This window comes from Hyaena hyaena, unplaced genomic scaffold (genome assembly GCF_003009895.1).
Source record: "Hyaena hyaena isolate Hyena2069 unplaced genomic scaffold, ASM300989v1 scaffold_240, whole genome shotgun sequence".
Classification (NCBI taxonomy): Eukaryota; Metazoa; Chordata; class Mammalia; order Carnivora; family Hyaenidae; genus Hyaena; species Hyaena hyaena.
Window position 1 is genome coordinate 1103158 of NW_024080873.1, and position 24381 is coordinate 1127538.

A 24381-nucleotide genomic window follows, 5' to 3' on the forward strand; every position below is an offset into this window, starting at 1 on the left:
GTGAATGACCGCAGGCTGAGGGAAGGGTGGGAAGCCATTTGGGTCATTCAGGATCCACGGGAGTGAATCAGGGAAGGGAGTGGAGGAGGGAGCTCCGGGCAGGACGCATGCTATGTGGAGCACGGTCCTGTCCCCATTTCTAGACACGGATTTCTTCCACAGGATGGAAATCACATGGTCATGTTTGAAGGAAAAAAAAAAAAAAAAGCCAAGACAATTTAAAGCTGTTCACAGGAAATGGGGAGGAAGGAAGGTTAAGAGTATTGAGCCCCTCTTACACTGCTGAGCGCTGGCCAGGCTGTTGCCGCTAACCCATCTCAACAGAGGAGATGGCGTTGGTGCATACGGGTTAAATGTACCGTGTACGCTGCAGGCGGGAGAGAGGACACTTGTCCTTGGGTCTGCCCCACTCCAAAGCCTTCCGTTACTCTGCCTCGGAAGAGACAGGGAGGGGTTTAGCATCAGGTGTCCAGAATGCATTTTTCTCTGCAAGTGACTGCCTTGCTGTTCATAGTTGTAAACGGTACAGGGGTCCCCAAAGTGTGAGCCCAGAGGTCTCTGCCAACATCTCCCTGTGCCCGAGGGGGTGGCTCTGGCTTACAAAACTTGGACTTATTCAGATTCTCTCATCTGCAGACAATAGACCGCAGGCTCCTCTAGTTCCTGTATCCCTGCCTTGGCCTAAGGCCCGTCTATATTTTTAATGATGCCATTAACTGAGGCATGCAAAAGAGTAATTCTGAGACCATTTATTTTCTCTCTTAAAGAGAATCTGCAAATGGGTCCAAGGATTTTACAAATGCGATAAAAAAAATAGCTAATAATAGCTTCAATTTATGGAGTGCTTACTATGTGCTAGGCGTGGCGAGAAGTGTTTTATGATCATTGTCTTGTTTAATTGCAAACTGGTGGCATGCAGGCAAATCTGGTCTGTAGACGGGAACTCTTGCAGGCAGTTGCCAGACCCTTGCAGGCCAGACCCTTGCAGGCAGTTGCATTTGTGACGACTGCTTTAAAACAGGCTGCTGAAACCGATCATACTTGGCCCCCATTTTACTGCCGAGGCAAAGAAGGAATATGCAACTTGACCGAGGCCACACAGTTGGTAAGTGGTTTAGCATTTGAAAAATTCTTCCTACCACAGAACAAGCTCTTAACCAATGTGTTATTATCCTCTTGCTATCATGCCAGTTTCACAGGATGGGACAGGGTCTTTGTTTTGCACAAGAGAAGTTGTCCTGAGCAATTCTTTTTTTTTTTTTTTAATGTTTTATTTATTTCTAGGAGAGAGAGAGAGAGAGACAGCGTGAGCAGGGGAGGGTCAGAGAGAGAGGGAGTCACAGACTGAAACAGGCTCCAGGCTCTGAGCTGGCAGTCAGCACAGAGCCCGACGTGGGGCCTGAACCCATGAACCGCGAGATCGTGACCTAAGTGAAAGTCGGATGCTTAACCGACTAAGCCACCCAGGCGCCCCTGTCCTGAGCAATTCTTTAATAGCAGCAGCACCTCCTCCACTTCTTTCCTATTTCCCTACTTCTTGGTTCGCAGAGAAGCTGTCTATAAAAACTGTGGCACATGGATCTTGTCCTTCCCACCTCCATCTCTCTATGAGAGATCACTTTCATTTTCCCATACTAGCCAAAGACTGTAACCTCACCTGTAATTAGAATTCCAGGACATTTGGTTTCTGGAAGGGGAAATGCATGAGAAGAATGTCACAGCAGAAGCTTTCCAAAGCAGGAACGAGGGGCATCCATCTCCACAGCGTCATCCCCCAGCATAGAAACTGGGACATGGTAGCTGGTCAATAACTGTTGGCTATTATTATTATTATATTGCTATTACTACCATTATTATTATTACTACTACTATCCAGGAGCTGGCTAACAGGTAAGAATTTCTAAATTGTTACCCAAATTTCTAAAATCACCACCAGAAGGGTGACATTCACCTTTTATTTTATGATTGTACCTTTTCTGGTTAATCTTTAAATTAAGTGATTTTCCAGGCCGACTAGTATTTCTGCTTCACATACTGAAGATAGAACATTAGCTTCAACTTACGCATTTACTTATTCACCATTCATTTATTCAACAAATATATATGAAGTGACTACGTATTGGGAGCTGGGATACAATTTCTGGGTGGTTACAATTTCTGCACTTAAGGCTAATACATTCCTAGTGCAAGGTTTTCAAACAGCAGGACACAATTGATTAGTGAGACATAAAATTAATTTAGTGAGTCATGACGAGCATTAAGGAAAACAGAATAGAACAGGATAGAAACTACCAAAGTGAACTTTGGGTAAATATTATGAACATTTATTTCCATGAGATCTATGAATGTGTTGCAAATATTCTGAATGGCACTGTAAAACGCATTTCTTGCAGTAGGCTAAGATCAAAAAGCATTGAAACCTCCTGGTTTGGGAAGAGGATACAGGACAGATGCTTGAACAAGAAGATGACCAGATGGCTGAATTACAAGGGTTTTCTTTGCCCCTCAGGTGTTTCTCAGTAAGTCAACAGATGTCCACGGATTGAAAAACTCTTGAAAACACTCATCCAAAATTCTTTGGGTTCAGATGCTTCATGCTTTGGGACTAGGCTCCTTTTTTAGCTTTAAAACCTTTCTGTTTTTGGAGTGACTGAAATCAGCTAGATACACACACACACACACACACACACACACACACACACAGACTTTTACGCTCTTTTTAAATTTGTAAACTCCATGGCTTCCCTTATCAGAGAACCAGCTAATTCTAATCACATAGTCACATTCCCAACACCACAAATAGCTTAAATATTTACTGGGTGGAATGGGAACCAATACATGTAAAAAGGCTGTCGAGCTTGGCAGTGTTGTCAATAATTCAGTAGTAACCTTCTTGCAGAAGGCCAAAGCTGGGAATTCCTGTGCCACATGCAGGTTCCAATAAAGTTAACATTTCTATTCCAGTCCCACTGCTTGTGTGCGTGTATGTGTTTGTGCATGGGAGTGCATCGATTGTTTATCTTCTCTAAGCCCTTTGTGAGGTCTCTCCCAGATCGCTTTCCAGGTCTGCGCTTGGAATTTTCTGCCACACATTCTCAAGATTTTCAACCAAATCCAGACAGCACAGGCCCATTTCGTTTAGGTCTGTTTGCCTTTAAGTAGTCCTCTGCCTAGGCTTTGAAGCAAGCACCCCATGATGATAAATGGAAGAAACTCACACCTCTTGGAAGGGCTGTGATTCCACTCTTTCTGCCTGGAGCCTAAGCAAAGTGGCTCTAAATTGATTTACAGAGACAACTGGGAAAATGGGAAAGTGTTTCCGTGGAGATGCAGCTAATTAAAGACTAGAGTAACCAGCTTGGTCTTCTTAGGCTCTAGCCTGAGCACCATATTTCTTTACAGTACACAAGTTCCAAGCTTGAGGAAGTCCACAGGGCCTTCGCTCACTGGAAAATGTGTTCTCAAGCTGAGCGTTGGGCGCTTCGTAAAAACATCAGTTTTTGAACACGTTGGCCGGCCATTTGTCTTCCCCAGTGGAGGAACAGGAGGGTTGATTGTTTTCCTTCCCAGTTTGTTTCTGAGGAACAGCTGCTTCTCTGGGCATTTGGCTAACTCTTCTCTAACCCCGAACAAAATCACCAGGATCCAAGAGCTGGGAAAATGAAAAAGTAGGTACCTTAAGGCTAAACAGATTGTGCCTTTTTTCCTGCAGATGAGGGCTCTTTCTAAGTGAGATGGGAGACAAGGTACTTTATCAAATCTTGGACTGGTGATGGTAGGTGGGGGGCTTTCTGAATGCAAATGAAATGAACCAAAGCCACTGGTTTCCAGTCCAAATGAAACCTGAGATCACAAATGAGTGACAGCTATAAAGATTGCGCAATTTCCAAAAGCAATCATTTTTACACAGGTAATTATTAACAGTAACCAAGGCTGCTAATCTGTCCCTTTTCTCTGCTACTTCCTGCACACCTCGCTATGAAGTTCTTTTTGCGTTTCCATGGAAATACGGATAAGTTTACATTAAATATTTTTAAAAGCAAGCATGGGAAAACCATCCTTTGTGTATTGATCTTATTAACAATATTCTGTTGTACCACTTTGATATCAGGTCAAATGGATCATTTCAAACCTTTGGGCCCTGCATTTTATTTGCATGTTCTCATTCAAATCTATTATGAAAATATATAGTGGGATGACCTAAGAGTCAGTCTATTGTTATAGCTTTTATAAAGGAGTGGACTGACTTTTCAGACTGCTCAGTATCTAAATGGCAATAGATCCATGATGCCACTTCATTTTCTCTTAATGTTAATAACTAAAGCACTTATCCTCATTTAAATTTAATGTAATATTCTTTTTTGGTGTTTTCATGCTGTTGACTCCAGATCCCCACCCTCTCCATGGTCATACCCATCCCTAATCATCTTCTTGAATCAAACAAGTTAATTCAGGTGAACATGCCTAGAATAATGCCCAATATGCAGTAGGTATCCCAGTACCTGCTTTTAGCCTGTTCAGATCTGTAATGTAATCATCTTTATGATAAAAAAAAAAAAAAAAAAAGGACAGCAAAAAAAATGGCTGTTCAAGGAAATAGTCAGTCTGGATAATAGCAACAGACAAGGATTGTTTGTTTGACACTTTTTGTTTTTAGTTATAGTCAATTCACATTCCTTACCACCAAGTGCTTGGACTAAGGTTCCAAGAAGGAATTGATAAGAGAGAAGCACCAGAAACCTCTTCTTTAGGAATATAATTTAGCTGCCACGATTCCTTTGTGTGTAAGAGGAAGCAAGTGGATTAGTGACCACACTGCCACAGACTTCAATAATAGGGATTGAGGAAGGAGGGAGATGCTGTCACTGAGTGCCTGGCCTCTGACCCCAGACTAGCTTGGCTTGAATCTCCTTCTGCCACTTAGAAGCTATGAAACCTTGTATAAGTGGTCTAATGGTTCTGGGCCCCCATCCTCTCGTTGTGACTAATAATTTACGTACCCTGAGGGGTTTTGTACAGATTAAGTTAATATATTAAAATTGCTTTAGAAATACCAGTTGTATGGTAAGAATTGTGTAGATGTTTGATATTAGTATCATTCAAAATTATTCTCATCTTTGTGGAAAATAGTGGAAGGAGATTTGATAGATGATACGGAGGAAAGAGTGAGGAAATCCACAGATGTGCTTCCTTTCAGAAGGAGAGAGGAAAGACATTTTAGAAAGACATAAACAATAGAGCTGTTGGATGGCGCTGGCCAGAAAAGGTATGTTAAATATAGTAACACCGAAGAAGGGGAAGATGTATCAGGTGTACATGGTAGATACAGAGTAGATTAAATCGGGGATTTTAGGGGAGACATTGGGAGGAACAGGCAGGATGAGAATGTAGACTATTTCTATTCTGAAGCTCAAAAGAGTGAGGTGGGTTTGGATTGTGGATGGAGTTCAGGCAACCGAGGCGGAGCCTCCTGGAGGCAGGGCCCCGGCGGTTCTATCCCAGCTCCTACAAGGCATGGTGGGGGGTGACGCTGCTGCAGGAGGAGGGTAGTGGCTCCTCGTGCTAATAATTCTATAATGAGAGATTCCAGTATCTCAATAAGTAAACGGCTACGAGGAGTAGTCCCACACATGGCGGAATAATCCAAGTTGAAGTTCAGGAGAGGGGTGGAAAGTAGACAATGGAGGTTGGCACGAGCAGAATGGACAGTGTCGTTCATATAAGAGATTGTACTGAGCCCACCTGTGTGCTCGACAACTCCTCTGGTGCTGAAGCCTGATTCTGTGTGAACTTGTGTTGCTTCATCACTTCGTCTCTTTTCCTGATGGCCTCTGTGCCGTGGAAAACACACCAGAGCAAGAAAACCCGGGGCTCATTCTCCTGGTGCTGAGGCTATTGTGAGTCTATCTGGACCACTAGCATTTGGGACAGCTGCCTTAGATTTTATGTTCGGTGTGTGTGCAATGTGTGTAAATCAGCACAAACCAATAAATATTTGTAAGAACAAATGGATCGTATATACACACACACACACACACCCATCCATACTTCCAATCTATGTAACTTTAAAAAAAAATTTAAATTTATTTGAATTATAATGATTACTTATCTAACATGAAGATATTCATTTTTAGTCTACTTCTGTATTTGCATATGTATATATACAAATATACCATAGATGACTATATAGGTCTATGTATACAGTATATGGTCTCAAAAGTATATTCGTATACACAATGTAAACTCCTGATCTCCAACGGGACACATAAAAAATAAAGACTAGTAGGAAAGGGCTACCTGGGAAGTACTCTTTCCAGATAGTCTTTTTTTTACCTTTAAGTTTATTTATTTATTTACAGAGAGAAATAGAGAGAATGCAATCAGAGGAGAGGCCGAGAGAAAGGGGAGAGAGAGAATCCCAAGCAGGCATTCCACACTGTCAGCACAGAGCCCAAAGAGGCGCTTGAATTCATGAACCATGAGATCATGACCTGAGCCAAAATCAAAGTCAGACACTTAACCAAATGAGTCACCCAGGCGCCCTTCTTTCCGGATAGTCTCATTTCAATGATGATGGATTTAATGGAGTCTTTGATTTAAATGTTTTTGGCTTTCCTAAATGTTAAAAGTAACAGTAAAAATAGCACAAGAGAAGGATGAAGACCACCTGCAATCTCCATCTAGAGATGATCACTTTAATGTTTTAGTGTATAGATTAACCTTAAACCAATTCCCCTACACACATGTACAAAAATACAAGCATACACACACTTTCTAGACTTTTATAAAATTGCACTTGCCCAAAGCATACTTTGTTAAAATTTTATTTGAGAGAGAGAGAGAACAGGGAAGAAGCAGAGAGAAAGAATCTTAAGCAGGCTCCATGCTGAGTGTGGGCTCACACCCACAACCTTGGCATCGTGACCTGAGTTGAAATCAAGAGTCAGACACTCAACTGACTGAGCCACCCAGGCATCCTAAAGCATGCTTTTTAGTATGTTTGTTTAATAATTGTTTGTTTCACTTATTAATATATGATAAATGTCTTTTCATGCCAAAAATAGAAAAGTTCATTACAATTATTAATAGGCATCCAATGTTATTACTTGCATCCAGATCTATGCCTTTTTGTTGTGAGCAGATAGTAACAGCAGTCATTCCTGGTATCTGGTAAGTGCTAATTATATGCCCAGTTACTATGTGAAGTGTTTTACATCCATAACCTCATCAAATGTTTGCAGCATGGCACGAGGAGGCGGGAGAAATGATGTGTAGCTAGGGGAGAATATACTAGAGTGCTGGTTAAACTTTGTGTAAACATTAGGAATGCCAAGCTCATCGGTTAAGCTCAGGGTTACAGACACTTCCCATGTAGCATTTTTTTTTTTTAAACTGATATACTTATTTTTTATTAAGTTTAAAATTTTAATTCCAGTACAGTTAACATACAGTGTTATATCAGTTTCAGGTGTACAATATAGTGATTCAACAATTCTATACATTGCTCTGTGTTCATCATAGTAAGTGTACTCTTAATCCCCTATCCCCCTCCCCTCTGGTAACCATTAGCTTATTCTCCATAGTTAAGAGTCTGTTTTTTGGTTTCTCTCTCTCTCTCTTCCTTTGTTGGTCTGTTTTGTTTCTTAATTCTACATATGAGTGAAATCATATGGTATTTGTCTTTCTCTGAATGACTTATTTTGCTTAGCATTCTACTCTCTAACTCCATTCATGTTGTTGCAAATGGCAAGATTTCATTCTTTTTTATGGCCAATTCTCTCATACTGAATTTGTTTACCAGTTCTAGCAGCTTTTTGGTGAAGTTTTTAGGGTTTTCTATATACATGGTATCATGTCATCTGCAAATAGTGAATGTTTTGCTTCTTCCTTACTGATTTGGATGCTTTTATTTCATTTTGTTGTCTGTTTGCTGTGACCAGGATTTCCAATACGATGTTGAATAAAAGTGGTGAAAGTGGACATCCTTGTCCTGTTCCTGACCTTAGGGGAAAACTCAGTTTTTCTCCAGTGAATATGATGTTTGATGTAGGTTTTTCTTATACTGCCTTTATTATATTGTGGTATCTTCCCTCTAGACCTACCTTGTTGTGGACTTTAATCATGAATAGATATTATATTTTGTCAAAGCATTTCCTGAATCTAGTGATCTTATGGTTTTTATCCTTTCTCTTATTGATGTGAGGTATCACATTGATCAATTTGACAATATTGAATCATCCTTGCATCTGGGGAATAAGTCCTATGTGATCATGTTGAATCATATTTTCAATGTGTTGTTGGATTCAGTTTGCTAGTATTTTATTGAGTATTTTTGCAGCAATGTTCATCAGGGTTATTGGCATGTAGTTTTCTTTTTTAGTGGTGTCTTTATCTGGTTTTGGTATCATGGCAATATTAGTCTCCTAGAATGAATTTGGAAGTTTTTCCTTCCTCTTCTATTTTTCAAGATAGTTGGAGAAGAATAGGTAATAACTCTTCTTTAAATGTTTGATAGAATTCACCTGTGGAGCCCTCTAGTCCTGGACTCCTGTTTGTTGAGAGTTTTTGTTTGTTTGTTTGTTTTGCTGATTCAATTTCATTGCTGGTAATCGGTCCATTCAAATTTTCTACAGATCTATGCCCTTTTAAATTAAAATCGATGTTACCTTTTGATTAAAAGTGCTTATTTCCTTAAATATACAAGTAGTACATTAACACACACGTATTGTAAAAATTACAAATGAAAGCCCTCCTCCCCCCCCTCCCCCAGATGCCAATTATCCCTCTTCTTCCTCCCTTCATAGTCCCTCTCTCCTCAGTGAAAACTGCTGCTCACACTTGGGAGTGAATCCTGACATTCCTTTTTCTGAACATTTGCATGTGTGTGTATGTGTGTGTACAGCTGGAGGTTTTTATTACATTTACTTTCAACAAATTAGTCACTGAATTTAAATACATCCTCTATGATTTAGAAATATGTAGTATTTAGAGACAATATTTATATAGCTTTAGTTGAAGAGTAAAATAAACCATACATAGTTCATAGTTTATTTATCTTGAATTATGCACAGGATTAGGTTAAATCTAGAAAATCAGTCCCCTCAGATCCTTTTTGGTAGTGGATGGATATGGGTGAATGTAGCATAAATTATAAGCAAAACGTCTTCAGAAAATCACTTAGGAATCAATGTACAATATAGCTCATTTAACCTCATGAACTATTTCATAAGTGTCTCTGTTATACATCTACATTTATACCCTGAGTAATGTCTTTCTAATCCAAGCCCTAGAATTACATATTATATGAATCAATCAATAAAGTACCTATTACATTTTTATGTTTTTCCTAATAACAATATCCTAGCGAATGGATTCTGAGTTCTTTAATAATACAATAGACTCAAGCTAAAAATAGCTTTTTGGTCCGATAGAAACACACTATTTCTAAGAAAAGGTATGAATTATATACATAAAATAAACAAGGATCTACTTGATATCATTTTAAACACTCCTCTCATAGTTTAAAAAGCACTGGTTTAGATTTTCCAGTCTGTGGTACAGATCTAAATTAGTACAATTGTCAAGTACACTTTAAAATTTACACTTGTGAACACTTTCAGGTGATAATAAAAAGAAATGTCTACACAGCTAAAACTACACTAGCACGATCCAGATACTGACCCCTTCCTTCTCAGAAGATCCATTTAAAATATAATCTCATGCAATGGGGTTGTGAAGCAGAATCTTATGGAATGTAATAAAATACAACCTTAGGTAAATACAATTTTATATAGTGGGACTTTGCTTACTGCCTTGGAAATGGTGACCAGGCCCCAAAGCTCAGAGCAGGAGAAATCAGTGAGCCCACATTCAAACAACTGGAGCTAGGTTCCCACCCAGGATTACTAAGAGATCAGCTGTACTGTCACTGCCCATCATCTAATTTTGATCCCTGTCTGAGTCTAGATGAGAAGACGGGAAGTGGGTAGGGAATGAAACAATCACTGGCGTCAGAAGTCCTAGGCCTTGGGGCATCTGGTGCTGTGTAACTTAGCCAGGCTACAACTATGTTTTCCAGAATTCCCTTCTCAGTATGGTCTGGGCTAGGATTGGCCACAAGAGAAATTTCCAAGAGAATTGCAAGGCAGAAGTGAGGCAGCAGCCATCTCTTAGAAGCTCAGACAATGTTGTGGCTCAAGCATATTGTGGGGAGCCCGCTAGTTTCTTTTACAAGTATTTTACAGCCCACAGCTCTTCTACTTCTCAGCAGGTTTCCTCCTTCAGCTCAACTCCAGGGTCAGATATGTGTTTAGCTCCATGGCAAATGGCACCAGCTTCTATAAGACTCTTCGTCTTTGAAGTGGGAGACAGTGAAAGACTGACACAGGTTCCAGCTCACCCTGTGCGTTGCAGCTCATCCTTGCTCTCCCCTCTCCTCTTTACATTCATCTTTCCTTTCTGACTGCCTGAGCTGATGTTAGGCTCAGCACCAGATGCAGAAAGCTACAGCTGAATACAACCACATAAACATTAAGAAGGGGCGTTCAAGAGAATGACTCAGAAATTAAGAAGGGGGAGACCAGCATCGCCCCGTGCCAACTGCATATTCTTTTGAGCTAGACACCCAAAGATCTTCCTTGGCCCTGCCAGTGGGTAAAGCAAAGGGCGGAGAAGGAATAAGTGGGAGAACTCCGTGCATCCTCTGGGAGTTTGTGGCATGATGAACATGGGGTCTGGAGTCTGTTCCTTCCCTAGAGGTCTCTAATGATAGCAAGCTGGCTCACAACAGTTTCATCTACTTGAGAAGAATATGGGGGAAAACTCCCACCCAGCTTACCTTTGAAGGGTATAAGGGCACATCCCCAGGGTTCCAGTGCAAAAGGCAAAAGCCATGGAGCTACTCAAGTGTCAACCTTCACTTGGAAGTTTGGAGTGTAGGAGTAGAGAGAGAGGTAGAGGTGAGGAACTGTGTCTACAAACATAGACACAGCTACCCATTAGCAACAGAGGGGTGGAGTAAAGGTGACTATCACCTCCTAAAACCATGCGTAAACTCTCCATGTACAAAAGCCACTGGTGGCAGACAAAACTAGGCCAAGCCAGAGTGAGACCAAAGCTGCCTCCCATTAGAGACAGGCAGCCAGGGACTTCTGCCCTCTTCCATGTTCCTCTTCCCAGACAATCCAGAGACCCAGAAATGGATGGGGCTGGGAGAAAGCGTCCCAAAGTCTGATCCAGGAGAGGGAAGGGGAAGAAGAATTAAAATAGGAGACCACTTCTGCTAATCTCTTGAAATAAAGAGCCAGCCTGAGCTACAGAGAAAAGGAGGAAATTTCTAATAGTTTTGGGATAAGAATGCCAGACAGGGCTGAACTCAATCCTTTTTAAATAACTACGTTTTACAAGAAGTAATGGAATATGCCCAAAGGGACTTTGGACATAACAGTGGAGAACAGTGATTAGTGAAAAATAAAATGTTTCAAGTTAGAATTCTCATTGCATTCAGACTTTTCAATAAAGCCACATAAATGAATTTATATACACGTATATGGATTTATGTGTGTGGATTTACATACAAATATGTTCACACATGTATTCTGTAAATAAGAAAGGTAAGTAAATATAGAATTTTTTAATTAAAATGCTTTAAAATGGGACTATTATATATATAATATTATATATATATAATATATATATATATGGTATATGACTAAGCCAGATAAATTGGGTGACTGTGTTAATGTGTATATAAGCACATGGATATGATATAACAAAATATATGTCCAAATTTCCTGAGAAAAACTATTGAAATGCTAGTAACCAGTATTACCAGCTGACCCTATGCCTCCCACCCCCACTTTCAGGTCATATTAAGATGATAAATAATCTTGAGTTTTAGGGGCATTGTTTTGTTTGTTTTTTGGGGCTTTTTGGTTTGTTTTGTTTTAGAAACAGGAATTTGATCCTGGAAAATTTTTAAATTTTTAAATTTTTTAAAGTTTAATGAATTAATTAAATGGGGGGGTAGGTAGGAAGGGAGAGAGAGAAAGCACGTGCACATGAGCAGGGAAAGGGGCAGAGAGAGAGGAGAGAATCTCAAGCAGGCTCCATCTGTCAGCACAGGAGTTTGAACCTTAAGATCATGATGTAAGCTGAAATCAAGAGATACTTCACCCATTGAGCCACCCAGGTGCCCCCCTGATCATTTTGACTATTTCTGTTTTTCCCATCTCTAGTCCATCTTTAACACCTGGTTAAACCACTGTTTTAACCTTGGTTTCATAGACTAGTTCCACATTATGCAAACAATGTAAAATTATCTTCCTCTACCCCCACCCAATAAAAACTTTTTTTCAGGGGAATCTTCTTTTGATATACTAAAAGGAAAAAAAAATTCTAGGATGCCTGGATGTCTCAGTCTGTTAAGAGTCTGACTCTTGATTTTAGCTCAGGTCATGATCCCAGAGTCATGGGATTGAGCCTCCTGTCAGGCTCTGCACAGAGTGGGGAGCCTGCTTAGGATTCTCTCTCTCTCTCTCTCTAACTGTATAAAAACATGATACAAAATTAAACAAAACATAAAAACAAAAGTCTCCCTTCCCAATTCTTTTGCTTCAGTGAGACAACAAATGGGAGTACTTAATAAAAGAGATTTTAGAATCTCAGTGACCTGAGTTCAAGTCCTTGCTCCACAATTTAGTAATTCTAAGACCTTGAGCAAGATCCTTGACCTTATTGTTTACTTCTTCATCTGTAAAATGGGTACAATATCAGTGTCTACACCTTGGGCTACTCTGAAGATTAAATGAGCTAATATATGTAAAGCCTTTCACATAGTATCAGGCATAGAGGAAGCCCTCAAAACATGTTTCTTTAAAGTTCTTTTTTTTTTTTTTAATGTTTTATTTATTTCTAGGAGAGAGAGAGAGAGACAACGTGAGCAGGGGAGGGTCAGAGAGAGAGGGAGTCACAGACTGAAACAGGCTCGAGGCTCTGAGCTGGCAGTCAGCACAGAGCCTGACGCGGGGCTCGAACCCACGAACCGTGAGATCATGACCTAAGCGAAAGTCGGACGCTTAGTCGACTAAGCCACCCAGGCGCCCCAAAAACATGTTTCTTTAATTAATATTAGAGAATTTAATATTTTTAGTATTACCAGGTGATTGAACATCTTTCTCCCAGTTTTTACCAGGGGATAATTTTATAGGCCCAACACTTTGTACAAAAGAGAAAGAGAAAGGGGATTTCTGATTTACCTGACTAAGGATGAAGGGAATGGTAACCATTAATCTTTGAGGAGATTATCAGATGCAGGCAGGTTAAAATTAAAGAGACTTCTCCAGGTACTCTCTGCTCTATGAATTTTATTGTAATGTTTTAACACTCAGCTTTGGATATAGCACAACTATTTTCATGACAACTAGTAACGAGATATAATTTGGGAAATTATATCATTATGATAACAGACTGGAGCGTTAGAGGAAAAAAAAAATCCCTTACTTAATATCAGATCCTTCAAGGAAAGAAAAACATGTGTTTTTTTTAAATGAGATTGTTTTCGAGTTTGCCTCATTCAGAAATCTTCTCTTTGAGGCAAACCATGAGAGACTCTTGAATGCTGACAAAAACTGAGGACTGATGGATGTGGGGGGGAGGAGGGATGGGCATGGAGGAGGACACTTGTGGGGATGAGCACTGAGTGTTATGTGGAAACTAATTTGACAATAAACTATTTGTAAAAAAAAAAAAAAAAAGAAATCTTCTCTTTACATCAACTCAGGTTCAATTATGTAATCCCAAAGGAAGAAAAGAAAACTCATCGTCTTCACTGCACATTGTTTGCCCTGCTTAATAAAAGCAGTGCCTGCTTTGTTTTGTTAAAATCCCTCATTCTTTGGGATTTAATGAGACAAGATACTGTATTTTGAAATGAACACATATACAAAGGCAAGTCGATTTCCTTTGGGGATAAATCTCTTATAAAACTCCAGCTCAACAAATTTAAATATAATAATGGCTTTGACTAAATCTGTATACTGTGAAATCCACTAATGGAGACCACCCCATAGTTCAATAAAACAAAACAAAACAAGAGAATCTTTTTAGGCAGGTGGTCTCCCAACACAAATTCTTGATAGCTTATGTTCAGTTATTAACTGGAAGGATTCATGGCAAGATAAGAGTTAGCACTGTTTTCAAAGCAGATCACTTCTCTTTCCTCCCTCTGCCAACTGCAGAGTGTGAAGTGCTCAGTGATGTGCCCAGTTTCCCTGGAAAAGACCAACAACACAGTGGCCACAGGCCCAGCTGAGCATGGGTCAGCAAAAGGAGCCTCCTCTTTGATTTAAGACAAATTGATGGGAATCCTCCAAATGTTGGGGACCAAAGATTTGGGCAGCAAAGGCAATTATGCAAATGGAGATTGCAAATGCACAGCCCATGCTTTCTCAGCATCCACAGGCTGCTTGGGAGAGATCTGGTTATAAAAGGCCTGTATCTATATCCATTTAATACACATCAACATTAGATTATATGAAACAATGTCAAGCCTGACAAAAGTCTCTCTCAGAGCAAAGAAAGAAAATTGCCCTAGAATCCTAGCTTTCCAGCCCAACTACTACTTGCATATATGTAGGTTTTCTTTCCAGATTTAAAAATATACAGACATGTACAAATACACAGTTGTAATCATTGGAGATAGAGTTTTTTATCAAGCTCATTTTCATTAACTGTCCCATGTTAATATGGCCTTCATAATCATCACTTAAATTTTTTTAATGTTTTATTTATTTTTGAGGGGTAGACACAGTGTGAGCAGGGGAGGGTCAGAGAGAGAGGGAGTTACAGAATCCAAAGACAGTTTCCAGGCTCTGAGCTAGCTGTCAGCACAGAGCCCGACACAGGGCTCAAACCCACGAACCGTGAGATCATGACCTGAGCCAAAGTCAGATGCTTAACTGACTGAGCCACCCAGGTGCCCCCATAATCATCACTTAAATGATGGTGCCATGGGGGCACCTGGGTGGCTCAGTCAGTTAAGCATCTGACTTCGGCTCAGGTTATGATCTCACGGCTCCTGAGTTCGAGCCCCGCATCGGGCTTTGTGCTGATACCTCAGAGCCTGGAGCCTGCTTAGGATTCTGTGGCTCCCTCCCTCTCTCTACCCCTCCCTTGCTCATGCTCTGTCTCTCTCTCAAAAATAAAATAAACTTTAAAAAAATGTTGGGGCCATGGATTAGCAAACAACTTCTCATTAGCCAACTCTGGCCCATTGCTTGTTCTTACAAATAAAGTTTTATTGAAATTTGGCCGTGGTTATTCATTTTTGCATTGCTCTTGGCTATTGCAGTGGAAGAATTGATAGTGGTTACAGAAGCCCTATGGCCTGCAAATCCTAAAATATATATTCTTCCCTTTACATAAAAAGTTTACCACCTCCTAGTGTACTTTCTATTGGGCTCCATAATTTATTTAACCATTTCTCTGTTTCTGAACACTTAGTTTGCTTTCTTTTTCTTCTTGCTATCACCTCACTAAATATCAGGGTTCATATATTTTTCCCTTTTAAAAAAAAAGATTTCCTTTGCCTAAGTTCCTTAAACAGGATTACTGCATCAAAAGGTATATTTTGATAGCTCATAGTTTCTAGATGAAACTTTATGAAACAAAGCTGTTTGTCATAGAAGGAAGCATTTCTCTGATAATAGGGTGCTTGCCAACCATATGGACAGAGAACAGGTGTGGATTTTGGCTGACCTGGAGATATACGGCTAATTGCTGGATTGGAGTCTTGGGAGCATCATTCTTGTTACAGGCAGAGTTGTCTAACGTCTAACATGAGTGTGTGTTGTGTGTTCCATTGTTTAGCTCATTGCTACAGATCATCTGTAGTGACCCTTCTTCATACATTTCCAGTAGAGCCCTCTCACATAGATTTGGTACACAAAATTCTCTTGCCACAATATTCGCTTTGGCAAAAGTGACATAAAATGAACACCAAAGAGGCAAGCAGGACCAGCTTCAGAATTTGTGGAGCCTAGTGCAAAACTAATGTGGCAGGCCCCTTTTTCAGAGGTTTTTAAGAATTTCAAGATGGTGAGAGCAGAGCACGGAACCAAGCAGAGTGCCCTTCTAAGTACAGGGCCCATAAAGCCAGCCCTCCGGGTGGGTAGAGGCTGTATGTCAAGGACAGAGCTAATAAGGACCCTGCTAAAAAGAAGACAGTCAGCCCCTGTGGCCAAGTTCTCCTGGAATCATCAGACATGGGTAGTGGGCAGGAATGGCAGAAAAATCTGGGAAAAGTATTTGGCTATGCATCTGGAAGAGGGAGGGTCAGGAATTTCCATACCTCCTTGGTGGCAGTCACTCTGAAGGAACTAACCTGGAGTCCCTATCACTTATCTGCTCTTCTGTGGTTAAGAACATAAGCTTTCGGGGCACCTGGGTGGCTCAGTCGGTTGAGCGTCCGACTTCGGCTCAGGTCCTGATCTCGCGGTTCGTGGGTTCGAGCCCCGCATCAGGCTCCGTGCCGACAGCTAGCTCAGAGCCTGGAGCCTGTTTCGGATTCTGTGCCTTCCTCTCTCTCTGATCCTCCCCTGCTCATGCTGTCTCTCTCTCTCTCTCAAAAATAAATAAAATATTAAAAAAAAAAAAAAGAACATGAGCTTTCAAGTTTGCTTGGGTTCAAGTCCTAACTGAATTCCTGTAAGAGCCTTGAGAAGTTAACTTCAGTGTCCTCATCTGCAAAATGGGTTCAATAAGAGGACCTGCCTTGTAGGGGTTGCTTGGTAAATGGTAAGTGCAATGAAGCTCCTTCTGTTTTTATAGCCTGATCATGCCCCTGGGTCATTTGTGGATTCTCCTGATGCTATGCTATTATCTTTTCAAAGGGAGATATCAAACGGATTATTTTTTACTAGGGGGAGAAAAAGGTTAGTAGATTGCAGTAAGCCTTCTAACATGGCATCAATGTGTGTTGCACAGACATACCTCCCAACTGCCGGTGAGGTAGTGCTGGCTTGTCAGCCTATGTAGACACAGTGTTGGGGTGAGGCATAGAATGAGAGTGTCATTGGTATTACTATTACTCCTCTGATGTTGAAGTAGTGTGGTGAAAAGCAGAATGCCGGTCTCTGCACTCGAGCATGATACCCATACAATACTTCCAGATTGTGGCAGCCTTACCCAAGTACGTTCTACTAACCCAGAGCTGAGGGCTTAGGTGTTGGAAAGCAAAAGAATTCAATGAACAGATACATTTTGAAAATGCTGGGTTAAACTCCTATCAACAATATTCCCACCTTCAATCTGCTAGTGTGTAAAGAGGCTGGATTTTATACTTTCCATGAAGTACCTTTTTCTGGGAATGTACCAAGGGACCAAGGATGGTTCCAGGAAACACCTTTCAGGGGCTACTGCATGACTAAATAGTTTAGTTCTGGATCAAAGTAGGTGTTGCTTTGTAAAACGTCATTTCTTTAGACAGGTGACTTTTAACTGGAGGCCTCGAGAACAGGACACATAACTATTTAATGGCCAGATCCATGTAACAACAGTCTTAATGGCTTTTTAGGAAAATACCTAGCAATCCCTTTCATGGTGAGGCAAGGAGGTCTCAAAAATGGCAGGTGACATGGAGGGGAACTGACTATCCACCAAACCTCACCATTCCCACCTGAGGGTGGATTGAAGTACCTCTATTCAGAGTCTACTTCTGATTTCCAGGTGATTTACTGGAAGAAGACAGGCCCATGACGTCCGGGGTACAGTTAGGCTTCTTCTCAGCAGAGTGGGTTGGGAGATAATGATTTAAGCAGTGCATGAAAATTAATTGGCTACATTGGCTCCTTCTCCTTCCTGCTATAACTTCAACAAGGCTTCCTTCTGCAGGGCGGGTCCTCTCCTCCCATGAAGGGCTGGGCTCAGGCTGCATCTCCAGTGCAACTGAGGCCTGACACAGGTCAGCCAAGTGCAGCTAGCAGATGGGGGGGCAGGATTTGGTGAGGATCCACAGGTACGGTCTACATGTGAATATGCAGCTTCTCAGGAAGGTGAGTGCACACTCCCTGCTCACACTTCCGTTCATTGCATGGATCTATGATGACTGGGTATCTGGTTTATCAGAGATTGATACCCTGGGCTTTGGCTTATTCCTTTGTGACCTATGAGATGCAACCACCACCTTTTCATTTGGTTATTTATTTTGAAAGTGAGAGTGTGGTCATCAGACCAGTGGATACCAATAATCTTGGCTTTGATACCAAGATACTATTCATCTCTTGGGGTCAGGTGATCCTTCTGAACTTGCAAGACAATAATTCCAACTTATGCTCCCCGCCTCCCTCCCCCACACCTTCTTACACATAACTCTTCCTGTCAACAGTGATTTGGTTTTTCCCATGAAACAAATCTTTGTGGATGAAGGAGGAGTCTCACATTTTACTATTAATTCTCTTTCTGGTATGTATATTTTCTTTTTGCTTAAGCCAAATCCAAGCTTCATCTTTTAGTTCAAAATCAGAGCCTTATGCTTGTAAAATACTAACACTGAAAAAAACCTAAAATGCAAAAAGGTGGCAGAAATGAAAAATGGGGGAGAAGCGATCCATATTTCTTGGAGCCAGTTCATGAACTTCTTTGAGCTCCTGTGGCAATTATTATGGGTTTGTGTATGAGTGCTTTTTCCCTTCTGGTATTTCTTTATTGCTCTCCAATACGACTGGATGAATTCTTTGAGGATGGAGATCCTACATGTTGTATATTGAGACCAAGCACACAAAGTCTTCTCTCCAGCCTAGGATAGGTTTCCTCCCTAATGCAACTATAGGACAGTCTGGATTCAACCTGCCCAGGCCCAAGCCTGCCTCTGGCATTTAATAGCTCCATCCTAGCTATATACAGGCAAGTCAGTTAAGCCTCAGTTTCCTATCTATAGAATGGGAAGCTGTTGTGAGCAAAATCCACATAATGTGCTTAGCACAGCTCTTGGCATTCAGCAGCGATTTACAATATTGGCTTGTTAATAAAGGACGGAATAACATTCAATGAGTGCCAATCACTCTTGTGCATGCTAGTTTACAAAAATCTTTTTAAGTAAAAAATCACCATTTTATAGCTAGAAACACAGCAAATCAGAGAACTGTAGATTTCTTGTTCCAGGTCACACAGTGATTGGCAAAACTGTGCTTCCATCCCTCCAAAACTATAGTCTCTGAACCTCTCCACGCTGTCCTTAGCCATGAGGATTGTGAACTGGGGCAGCCACCTGCCAAAATCACCACCAGTGACCTAAAGGAGGGAGGACATGGGCCCCTTCTCGATGTTATATTCCCAGCTGTGAGTGTTGATGGCACTTTCCCTCCTGGTCTCACTGATGAACATCCTCTGTGACTCTGTGACTTTGGGGCAGTGGACAGGAGGTCAGCTCTGTAATTCCATAACTGCTTGCCCATGGACTGCTTAGGGAGAAGCCACGACAGCAGCTGGGATCTTTTCCATGATGAGTAATTGCCCCGTCATACAAATCTATTTAGACCACATCCTTCTGGTGCAAACCACCAGTTGATTTAAGATGCAAACCTTTTGTAGCTCATTGCCAGAAGGATAAAATATACAGTTTACCCAGACTTTTCTTTGCTGAAGTATTTATTGTAAATCATTAGTTACTGTGAGTTGCTACCCATATATCAAGCAATTCCTATCCAGCTCTGGGTGCTGAATGAATTCTCTGTGCTTTTCTAGAAAATGTACCATTTGTCCAAGAACATAATTGCTGTATACTTTCTAAAAATCCCAAGCTCATGTATTCATATGGAGAAACTCAGGCCCAAGGACACCCAATTAGCTGGAAACAGTCAATGTGGTTTTTAATGCAGGAACCACAAGTCTTCGGGGACGTTTAAGAACATGGATAATAAATGCCTCACCTACTATTCAGGCTTGCAGCCAGAGAGGGTAGGGGAAGATACTAACTTTCAGAGAGCATCTCCTTTGTGCTACAAGCCCTGTGTTGAACACTTTATATAGGCCCCTTTTAATTTTCCCAGCAGTTTTGATGGGTAAGAATTATCATCTGTATTTTATAGATGAGTAAAATGAGGATCACATCACCATCTCATGCCATGAAGCAGTGGAACCACAATCTATACCCAAAAGAATTAACCTTCCCAAGTCTCTCTGCTGGATCAGACATTCCAGCTAGCTGATTCCTGGCTTCTGCTGGTCTGAGGCTTCTGTGGGAGGCTCTATAACAAATAGGAGGGCTGAGGTTCCCCATCAGCAGGGCTACCGTTGAACATCAAGGAGTAAAGCTGCTATGTATAGCAAGCATTTTCATCTCGCCACCAACAAAGATCAAGCACACAGAATCTGAATCCCCCCAGGGGTGGGAGGAGTGAGGTCCTATTTTTTGCCTGACCATTCTATCCAGAGCATGCAGCAATATGGGCAGACAATTAGTATGAACAGATTTGAGTAAAACACCAAATCTGATTGATGCTGAAAGCACCCCCATGTGGAAGCACACAAAGAGCTGGTGCAGGAGAGGGGTGATCATATGTAGCAGGGCCTGCTTAAAAATTCTAATCCTCATAAGCTTCTGAGGAAGCTGCTCTTTTCACTGGGCAGGTTTTTAATATTTATTGCTAAGGGCCATTTTAATCCTAATGAAAATAGCGTGTCCTCGGGAAAAGAAGTGTGGTAGCTCAAAAGAACAAGTGTGGCCCTGGCATTTAATGTCCGAAGGCTCATAGAGGGTAGAGGTGACCCAGAAGTGCATCCCTGAAAAGCTTCAGGAAGTGCTGCTGACAGGAAAAAGTTGAGCTCAAAAAGGGGTGCGTGTGGACCAGTTCTGGCTGAGTTACCAGTTACCCCCAAATGGAAGAGCCAAGCTTCTTGGCAGAAAAGCAGTCAATATAGCTCCTGGGTGAAGAAAGACAGACTCAGAATGCATCTGCCAGGGTCTGAATCCCAGCTCTGCCATCTCTAAACCCCATTCTCTTCATGGATAAAATGAAGATAATGATGATTACAGACCCTGTTGATTTGTTATGGAGATCCATTGAGACAATGGATGTAAATCACTCAGCATAGACTCTGGCACAGAGTAAGTGCTAAATAAATGACAGATACATTATTATTGCTATAATTTTTATTATTGCTATGGCTTATCCCCAATGTTACTAGTTTTTCCTGGAAAGTGAGGATGCCAGATATGAGCTGGAGAGAGCAAGCAAGGAGGAGAGCATGCTGGAAGGAGTCAGGGAAAATTAATGATGCATCCTCTATTGATAAAATTAGGGTTGAAATCTGGTTTAAGCAGGGAAGGAGAATAAGAGCTTCACCTTTGCAGTGAGGGACAGTGGCAAATTAACTGCTTATTCAAGTAGTGTTTCCATTGGCAGGTAAATGTGTTGCTTGAATCCAAGCATGTCCTCAAGTGGGATCTAAACAGAGCGGAACCTGTGTGGAAGTATGAAGCCTGAAGTTTGTCTGCCAGGCTCCCGGCTGCTGCTGTAGGTCAGTTTTTTTTTTTCAGCCACGGAACCATTTTTCACTACTCAGTAAAACTTCCCTGTGCCATCCCCCATCAGTAATGGTGCATCAGCAATTGGGGAAAACTCTTCTGTCTTTGGGTAAATCTTGCCCTTGGAGTGAGTGTGCACAATGAACATAACCCCCCTCTCTTCTGGGCTCACAGATGGGAGAACTCAGCTTCCTCTGGCTAAGAACCAGATTAAGAGCTTAAGGGGCATCATAAAAGATAATAGTACTCCCAAATCCCATATGACAGTAAAAATGAAAACGGTATCAAATTGTTAAATCAACTCACCTTTCAAAATGACATAAAGCTTAAATATATGATGGTATTATGGTGTCTTCCTTCTAAATTTTGCTTCATTCTCTCTCTCTGCTTCTCTGTCTCTCTCTTTCCCTCTACTTTACTGGCACCCTAAACTCATGTCTAGTCTGACTACGAGAATCCAGCACCAACATTAGATTACAAAAAATTAAGAAGAAATAGTAAAGATCCTCTTTCAGACAAAATTTTAGACATTTCCAGTCTTAAGGGAAAAAAACCCCTCTTTTTTCGTTCTTATTCTCAAAAACACCCCTAGCTAAAGGGCTCAGGGTATCATTTGCTTTCTCGCTTTTTGTCCCATCTTCTGCCGGTCACACTGGCATATCTTCCTAACCAGTTGTCTCCCTCTCTCTTGCCTCCCTCATCTCCACTCCATTCTCCATGCTGTGACCACACTGTACTTTCTAAAATTCAAACCTAGTTTGATACCTGTCGGGCTCCTCATGTCTAGACCTACCATTGTCAGAGCAGGAAAGGGGTACTTCTTGAGGAAAAGGGTCTAATGGAATAGGCAAGGGCCTAGGATAATAGGACAGAACTTCTGTAATGCCATTGGTGAGAAATGTAAAAGTTTACTTTTAGATTAATAGACATGAATATATTGTAGCATAGAACACGTAGTTTTCCTGGCTGTTAAAGATGAAACATGGGATTCCAGAGGAATCCCCTTGGATTCACACTTTGGAGTTGCTGCCTCTTGACCCAAGATTTAAGGAGATAAGCCATCACTCTCCTAAGAGTTTAAGGTGGAAAAAGTGGTGGAGCACAGACCCAAAGAATAAAATCAAGCTCCTTGCGTGCAAACAAAGCTCTCTGAGCTGCTTCTTCCTGATCTCATGTTTGTTCCCTATTCACGCTCTTTCCAACACTCCACACTTATTGCAGTTTATGCACATCATTACATGTGTCTTTCCTAATGCCACTCCTTTAGCTCTGGGTCTCTGCAACGCCTTTTAGGTACCCCCTCTTCAAAAATTGAAGGATGATGTTCTTTCTTAACCTTCCCTTCCCTTCCCCAAAGAACCAGGTCCAGCTGCCTCTTGAGATTGGCCCTGAGAGGTTAGCTCACAGGGAGCATGTGCCTATTCACCTCTAAGGTGGGGAGAGGCATAAGCTACTCTACCTTGGCTGAGCATTTGATGCCCCATCTCTTGAACATTAGGAAATAGTGAGTGATTGAGTACTGGTTGCTGTGGCTACTCTGCATATCGCTCCTCTACTTATCAGCTGGGTGATCTTGAACTAGACTCTCTGTTCTTCCAATTGCTCATTGTAACATGGAGATCACAGCAGGATACTAATTTGATAAAGAAGGGCAAAGAGTCCAAATGTGTTAAATGCTTCAGAAACTGTGGCCTCTGACCGAACATTTGCCATTATCATCGCTAAGCTCTCATTATAGGAGGGAGTTTGCTCAAAATGGCCAGTATCAGATGGAAAACATCCTGGTCTCTGGGCATTCTCACATGGCCTCCTCGCTGCCTGGATCCTATGGTTCATAGGATAAGTATATTCTGGGGAATAAATTCAGCTCCTTTTAGTTTTTGGTTTTTTTTTTGTTTTGTTTTCCTTCCAGAGGACAGGGCATTCTGATAAACCCACATACAATTCCAACCATCAATTTTCCTTGGGGCATGTATGTTGAAAGAGAGACTGAAGGATGGACACGTTTCTAAAGTAGAGATCATGAGGGAAAAGTTTAATGTTGAATTAAGATATTTTAACTGAGATAGAATTTACATACCAAGATTATAATTTTTTTAATTTTTAATGTTTTTGATAGAGAGCATGAATGGAAGAGAGGCAGAGAGAGAGGGAGACACAGATTCCAAAGCAGGCTCCTGACACAGCACAGAGCCCAACATGGGGCTCAAACCTAGCAACCGTGAGATCATGACCTGAGCTGAAGCCAGACACCTAACCCATTGAGCCACCCAGGTGCCTCCCCCCTCCCCAATTATTTTTTAAGTAAACTGTATATCCAACACAAGGCTCAAACCCATGACCCAAGATCAATAATTATATGCTCTACTGACTAAGCCAGGCAGGTGCCCTCTATGATTATTATTTTTAAGTCTAAAAGATATTCATGGAAGAAGAAAGAAAAAGAAGAGAGCTGACATTTGATGCAAGTTCATGTGCCAGTCTTCTACCCTCAGTCCCATAATAATCCTGCATGAAGGAAATAGTTTTCCTTGTATGGAAAAAACTCTAAAGCTCTATTAGCTCACACAGGGGTTAAATCCCCTAACCATCCCCCAAATTAAAAAATAATGGCATTTGTTCCTACTGAAATTCAATATCCTTGGCTTTTTAAGATAAAAAGCTATTATTTTAGTTAGTTTTAATTAATGAAATCTGCATTCTGTGGGAAATAGGTCCCTCCAGTCCCACCCCTTTCTGCATATTTCAGGAGAACTCTATAGGAACTCTCTCTCTCTCTCTCTCTCTCTCTCTTTCTCTCTCTCTTTCTCTGCAGAGTGAATGAGCATAGGCTGGCTCCAGGGCAGACTAAAGGAAAG